This window comes from Arachis hypogaea, chromosome 14 (assembly GCF_003086295.3).
Source record: "Arachis hypogaea cultivar Tifrunner chromosome 14, arahy.Tifrunner.gnm2.J5K5, whole genome shotgun sequence".
In the NCBI taxonomy this organism is placed as follows: domain Eukaryota; kingdom Viridiplantae; phylum Streptophyta; class Magnoliopsida; order Fabales; family Fabaceae; genus Arachis; species Arachis hypogaea.
The window spans coordinates 104,610,544-104,618,614 of record NC_092049.1 but is presented as its reverse complement, the minus strand read 5'-3'; the positions used below and the strand labels follow the sequence as shown (position 1 = coordinate 104,618,614).

At 34.0% G+C, this 8,071-nt stretch overlaps 1 pseudogene; it reads right to left on the bottom strand.

Annotated features, from left to right (window-relative positions):
* Positions 1-4,447: 4,447 nt before the first annotated feature.
* LOC112742858 (PH, RCC1 and FYVE domains-containing protein 1-like) lies at positions 4,448-6,302 on the bottom strand (annotated as a pseudogene).
* Between the last annotated feature and the right edge of the window lie 1,769 nt (positions 6,303-8,071).

Below are 8,071 nucleotides of genomic sequence, written 5' to 3'. Positions count from 1 at the left end.
CTAGGCATTATATTCTTAGGAATAATATTCTTGGGAATAAAATTTAATCTTTGAACCACACACACCCTGAGGTGCAAGCACAACCCCAGGAATCCCCACCACCACCGCCTCCTTCACCAACAATGCGAGATTTGATGGATGAATTGCGAAGCATGAGATTATACATTGAGGGACAATTTGCTGAGATGAGGCAGCGTCAAGACAGGCGAACTGAAGCTATCAATCGTCAAGGAGAAGCAATTGATCTTCTATACACTAATCTAGGCATCACAAACCCAAGGGGCCTCATCCCAAGGTCTGGACCATGAAGAAATGTGTCGAAGAATGAAAAAAATCTGTGTCAGGGTCTTGAAATTATTTCAGTTGTTCTTAAAATCAATTGATATGCATTCAATCAATTGAATTAGGAAAACAATCAATTAAAGAATGCTTGCAATAAGGAGTTTGTATGCATTCAATTGATTGTTTTGTTAGTGAAATCGATTGAAGTATCCTCAATTACTAATTCAATCGATTATTTTGTTAATGAAATCGATTGAAGTATCCTCAATTATTGTTTCAATCGATTGGTAAGTGCTTGAAGACGTGTAGTGCTATTCAACTAGTTTGTTCCTATTTTTATTTAATTGTTAGTGATCCGTCCAATATTATTATTATTATTATTATTATTATTATTATTATTATTATTATTATTATTATTATTATTATTATTTGAGTATTTATCGATTTAAACATAATTATAGATAAGATATAATCATATAAATTAATAAAATTCGCTTTGTTAAATTTTAAAATAAAAATCAAGATAAAATTCAATTTGTATTTGATTTTAACCAAAAGATAAGATAACATAAAAATTTTTCAAATTGTTCATTTAGTTTAAAAATTAAAAAAAAGATAGAATTAAAATTTGACTATCTTTATTATGTGTATATATATGTACTCACTCCGACTAATTTTTTATACTTTGACAAATTATTTTAAATATTTGCCATTCAACCAAACTTACTCATACAATATTATTCAATTGATAACAATCATGGATATTCCTCCTAAAGAAGATTTAGTGCCCAATGATGCATGTAATATACAGAATATGTCACTGGCTACAGACTGTGATCTTATCACAATTGATCTAGTTGATCAAATTGGAACTATAGTTCCTAATGCTAAGGTAAGACATAATGGATTTCTAATTTTTAGTAGAATTTATTATGAGTAATTTAATTTTTTATGTTTTCTTTCTACAGGATGACCTAGTTATCAATGACGATGTTATTCAAAACAAGGATCTAAATAAAAGTGAAGAATTGTCTATTAAAGTGGAAGAGGTCCTCCTTAGCATGCAGGTAATTTAATTTGGCAAATAGTAATGCAATTTATATTATGTAATACATTTTATATATTATAAACATTTTTTTGCTATTAGTTGTGATTAGAGAAATCTTTGTCTTATTCCATTGACAATCTCATCAGAACAACCATCACTCTTTTTGTATTTTTACATTTATATAAAATTATTTTACCTAAAATGTTTGCAGTCAATGAGAGTTGCAAACATGGCTCGAGACAAAAAAATTGATAAAATCCTTGAATCTGCAAGCCGCATTGAGACAATGATGACACAACTGAATCTGAACAATGATTTCGAGACTCCGACCAAACTTTCTTCACAAAAGACACGTCCATTCCCAAATAGATTGAAGGCTAAGAGTTCGGATATTGATATTCATACTGTTATATCGGATGATGAAGATGATCTTATTGTGCTGGATAAGAGGTCTTTCACTCACAATGATGCGTTCAACATCGAAATCAATATGGACAAACCAGTATCCCCAACTGAAAGAGCTGCAACGAAAAAGAAAAATATATCAAAGGTATATGCATGTGTAGTAAAATTCATGCATCATATTTATTAGTATATTCCTAACATGATAATAAGTGTTTACTGACCTATTTTTTTTCTTAGGGTAAGACTATTATGGGGACACAGAAAAAATTATCATTCACTCTCCTTGGTGGAGTTAGAAAGCCAAAGATTGAGACCAAATCATTCAATAAATCCAAGGCGTTTTATGCACTGAGCTAACACACAAAAGACTATAGAAGACCTGTTTATTTCCTTTCCATTACCAACGTAATTACCTCTTAGGCACCAATCTTTAATTATCTAGTTTGTTATGAGTAATGCTAATTAACCATATAGTCTTCTACAATGAGTATTACTAATACTTTTGTGTTAAACCTTGTAGTCAATGAAGTGTAAATTTATGCCAACTCCAATCTTGCATCTTTTGGAAGATCAGATAAAGGCATGTGCATATGCATTTTCAGCCTCACTAGATCCATCGTAAGTTATTTTAATATTATCGGTGTTGTTGATCAATGAGGACCCATCTAATGTGTTTTGGTTTTTAATTGATACAGTGAAGAACTTGTGGTAACAGACACAATCAGAGCTACTAGATCAAACTTTGATCATTTCGTACCTAACAGACCCATTACTGATAAGGTACACAAATCATCTATTAATTTATTTACATTTGATTTTTTGCACAATCTAGTAATATATTTGGATTATGGTTCATATTCTTGAATTAGTGACATTGAGATGCACTGATAATCAATCTGATATAAGTTTCAAGACAACATGGCAACTTCCACCGAGATTTGTGGTATGTTCTATAACACCTAACAAGATAATTTTACTGATTATAAGTTATAAATATAATGCTGATAAAGAACCATGCTTTATCATGTACTAATAGTTATATGAATGTATCAATATTTTTAGGTGGATGTTTTCAGCAAAATACATTTAAAGCAAAAGATGCAACACTATATATACAAATTTATGTAATCTACTACTGATTTAAAATTTGTTAGATTTTTTTTGGATATTCTTTGTTAAATATAGTTTTTCCTTATCAACATACATAACTCACGGACAAATTTTATGGTCTAGATATATGTTCCTATTCAAGAGGGTGACCACTGGTATCTAATGGTAATCTCGGTTGATGATTGCACAATCTATCACTTGGACACCCATTTTAATGATGACAGAATTCACTATGGTGAACGTGTTATTAAGACACTAGTAAGGCCAAAAAAAATTTTATAAGCTTATTTGCTGATATTTTGTTTTTATTATTTAACTAGTTAATTAAAATCAGGCAAACGTACTGGAGCAAATCATCATGTCGAACTTTTACAAGGATGATGGCATTCAAGAGTATAATAAACAATCTCATGACTACAAAATTATAATTCCAGAAGATATACATCAATGTAGTTCAAGCTGGAACTCTGCAACTTGGGTAATGAAGTGGATGGATATGACTTTTGAGTTTAAACCAAAGGGTAACAATCACTACAAAAAATTTTGGTAAAACCGGCGGTTTTTTTTTGTGTTTATGGCAGTTTGAACCGCCATCACTACAAATAATTCTGGGTGCCATTCTGGTTATTACGGCAGGTTTTTGAAAACTGCCACAATTCCTTGGGTTAAAACGGCGATTTTTGAATAGGTTAAAACGGCAGTCGTTATTTCTAAGGTTAAAATGGCAGTTCTTGGATAGGTTAAAATGATAGTTTGAACCGCCATTATTACCCTGACAGAGTGGCGTTTTGGTTGGTTAAAACGGCAGTTCAAACCGCTGTTATTTTCAGGGTTAAAATGGCAATTTTTGGATAGGTTAAAACGGCGGTTTGAACCGCCATTATTACCCTGACAGAGTGGCATTTTGGTGGGTTAAAACGGCAATTTGAACTACCATTTTTACCTTGACAGTAGCATTTTGGTTGGTTAAAATGGTATTTTTGAACCGCCATTTTACCCTGACAGTGACATTTTTTATCGTTTTAAAAAATAATTTTTATTGTTATTTTTATCGTGTTAAATAAATAATTTTGTGATTAAAATTTCACAATAGCAAAAAATCATAATCCATAAATGAAATATTATATAACTCATAAACAAAATATTAATATAATATATAATTTTTTATTATTGAAAATCAAAAGTAATAACTCCTATACAAAATCTTGTCTTACTAAACTTACCAAAATACAAGCATTGCAATAAACACTAATAAGTCAAATCTACAATCCAGTTCCCTAAACTATGTTAATATCTAATAATGTATTTAAACCATCTAATAAGTGTTGTTTTTACTACTTAGAATATGAATATACAAGACAAGTAGCTTAGCTAAGTGATGATGAATAAGATTTGGATGCCAAAAGTTTCCTCCTTTTGTAATTAACTTTAAAACAAGCCTGTTTTAGTTTCTTGGTCTCTTGTGTGAGTTTCATCCCCGGAACTTGTTCCAACTTCATTATCCAAACTTATCTCTTACAAAGATTTGTGGAAACCTCTCCTGTCAGGGAATTTCTATCAAGCCGGCTGTTATAAATTGAAATTATTTATATGAAGCTGCAGTGGTGATAATTAATATAATGTTAAGGCCATATCATAAGGACTACTACAACATATGTTTCTTGTACGGAAGCCTTTGTGTAAATGAACAAAACAAAAACAATATAAGAAAACTTACCCTTACAGCCAAAGCTTTTATGACCTCTTTTGCTGCTTTGGACTTAGCAGCTTCCTCCTTTGCTACAAACCAACTCTTCTCAATTTTCTGTTGGCACTCTTGTATCTTATGATTTTTGAGTTCACACTGTTCTTCAAGTCTCTTTAACTATCAAAAGAACATGCATAAGAGAACACATTAAATGCATAGTTAGATGTTTTTTAAATACGCAAGTGAACAACATTGGTTAATTTGCTACTCAGATATATTAACTGTTTTTTGTCACAAATGCAGCATGTAGAACATTGAAACAAAAGTTACCTCAGCTCTCAGCCTCTGAACTTCTTCAATGAGCATCTTATCAAACTTTGTTGTATCTGACTCTGCACTAGAGAAGTTGAATGCTGCCACCGGAGATTCTATATTTGGTGAGGCAATAGTAGCTACTTTATTTTTCGACGAAGAAACATGGCCAGCCAAATTTTCTTTACAATTGATTCTAAATTGTGCAGGGCATGAAACTTTCCCCCATTGGGGCATCCCACCTAACATAGAAGAAGAACTATCTTCTAAATGCTGATGTCTCTCTTGTTGGTTTTTCCAGTCCTTTCTACCACTGGGCATGCTTTTCTTATAACATGATTGGCCGAGCGTCAAGAGAGGACCCTGTGCCATAGTTGTCTCTCCTCTATCTTCAGTCAGATCAGGAAGTCTGTGTAGCTGCAGGGAGTTACAATTTCTAGACTTCAAAGCCATTGCTGAATGTGTACTTCCTTGCCTTCTATCATAGCGCTAATCACAAACTCGAAAGGCATTGCTCTTACTCGGGGCTAGAGAAGCATTTATAACCTTTTTACTACTACAAGCGCGGCAGAAATAAAGGCCACAATCATAACAGTTATGCTTCTTCCTTGTGAATCCAAACGACAGCCTACACCCACTACAAGCTGACTGGTCATTGACAGAAATCGGTCTGTGCAAACAGATTGCAGCCGTGAAACTTGATCCACAAATTATTGTTTCTACTTGCCTGTCTCTTAGAGCCTCAACAAAAGAAGACGTGTACCTGTCTTCGGTATCACCGAGTCCAAGTTGACCATTTTCACCTTTGCCGCATGTATAGACACTCCCGACCGAAGTCAAAATAGCAACATGATATGAACTAGCCGAAATCACTTTAACCTGTCTTCTGGCGTGAGGATTTCTGAGCTGTCCATATCTCACGCTTCCCATTGCAAATACCTTCCCTATATTAGTAAGTGCTACAGTCAACGAATTGCGAAACACAAGTCGGCACAAGCTTATTTCCATTATCTGCATGACCAAGCCTCCCTTCATCTGCATCTCCCCAAGTAAACAGCTTGCCCGTAGGAGTATTATACCGAAAGTGATTAACCATGACTTCCATAATTGCAGCTGTATGCCATGAACCACAAGCAACAGACCTCACCTTTAGACCGCTAAGAGACTCAACATGTTTCAGTCGAGAACAGCTCTGAAGATTGCCATGGCCAAGAACTCCGAAGGTACCATCTCCATATGTAAATAATTTCCACAGCTAGAGACAATGGCAGTGTGCCATTCTCCACAAGCAATGGTTGAAATGCTAATACCATCTAGAGGACCTGAAAGTTTATGTGGTATCCATTGATTTTTTATCCAGCCTTTATTAACCAAATCCGAACAACAAACATCATTCCCCCATGCATATACTTCACCAGAATCTGTCAAAGCACATGTATGATACTCACCACAGGCTCTTCCTAAGCACTTGTGCAAGGTAACGCCTCTATATTTGGAAATTCCTCTTGGAAACCCAGTGCTTTGTCGCTGAAGCACGTGCACAAATTCTTCCTTTGTCAAATTCGTCATCTATTTATTATTTTACACAACACACCACCGTAATGTATCAAACTTGGAGAATAGAGATGCAAATCAAATGAATGAATTAATTAATTGATGAATCACCTGCTTCAAGTCTTCTTCGTAGTCTTCTATGTTGAAGTTAATGTCAGCCTCCACTCCGTGGAACTTAATTGCTGCTCTATCATAAGCACTGTCCAAAGCAGAAAAATGAATTAATACAAAAATAAAGAAAGGTGAGGAGAGAGAAATATATATATGCTGGCTCACTCACTCACCGAGCAGCTGCATGTGCGGTGTCAAATCCACCTGCACAAATTTTATCCAGACAAAAGAGAACCAATTACTTCAGCCAGCATATTCATTGCAAGCATAGATGCGATAAAACAATATCTTTGTGTATGCATCAGTTTATTGCCAGAAAATTTAGAGGAATTTGAAAGTTAAATAGAATGGAAAGTGGAAGCTAGTAAACTACTTGTCATGGAACAACAAACCTGAATATGGTCATCAGGAAGTAAGACTTTCTGTGCATTTAGACATCTGCAGGTTGAAATATAACATGATTCCAGATATAGCGAAAGTTAAATCCAAGGATATAACAAATTAATAATATTGGAATAACCTTTCAAAAGGTTCTTTTGAATCTTTTAAATTGCAAAATGCTTGCAGGGTCAGAGCTAAAGATTCAGCTGCAACAGCTGGACAACAAAATATGTTTAAATGATTCCAATTTCTAAGAAGCAAAATAACAAACACATAGAGTGCATTATTACTAAATGTTTTTCTTCTCCCTGTAATAGTTAATATCTTCTTCTGGTGGTCGATCATCTCTCTCTCTCTCTCTCTCTCTCTCTCTCTCTCTCTCTCTCTGTGTGTGTGTGTGTGTGTGTGTGTGTGTGTGTGTGTCTTCGGCAACCCAAAGCAGCACGTGAACAAACTTCGATGGAGGATGCAGACGTGCACTCTTAGATGGATAATAATGAAAATTCTCGTGTTAATTGTTCACTACCCTGCAATCTTTGTTCTCTTATCTTTTCTGAAAATCCATTCATTTTAGATGGAAGGAGTGGTTAGAAGGATAGAATTTCTTGAAAAACAAAAGGATTTCCTTGGTCTGAAAGTATACAGCTAACCTTTATGTTGGAATTCTTCTCTTTCAGATATTTTTCTGCACCAGTGATGGTACCACCAGTACCTATCCCGCATACAAGCATGTCGACTTTTCCTAAACCAAGATATAAATAAGTACAAACTGAATGCCTAAACCAAAAAACCCAAAGAGTTTGTAAACAAACTGAATGCATATGACAAGAAATTGTAAGGCAAAATTAATTAAAATATTAGAAGAGGTAGCATGTAATCATACACAAAAACCAGAAGATTAATGCACTGAAAATTGGATGCAAAATTTTGTTCCTACTAGTTCCTAAAAATAAGATAGGAATAACTATGCTTCATTAATTGCTTTTCTTTTATCTACTTTTTGCTTTTGTGAGGATCACTTGTCCCCCAAACCTCATGTCATTCTTCTGAGCTTTATTATATTCTTTTTATCAAAGTTAAACAGCAAAACTTTGTCAAAAACTTTTAAAGAACAGAGAGCAAGCTAGAAGGTAGCATTAAACACAGGGTTTGAATAATCTTTTCTGTTTCACCTATAAAAG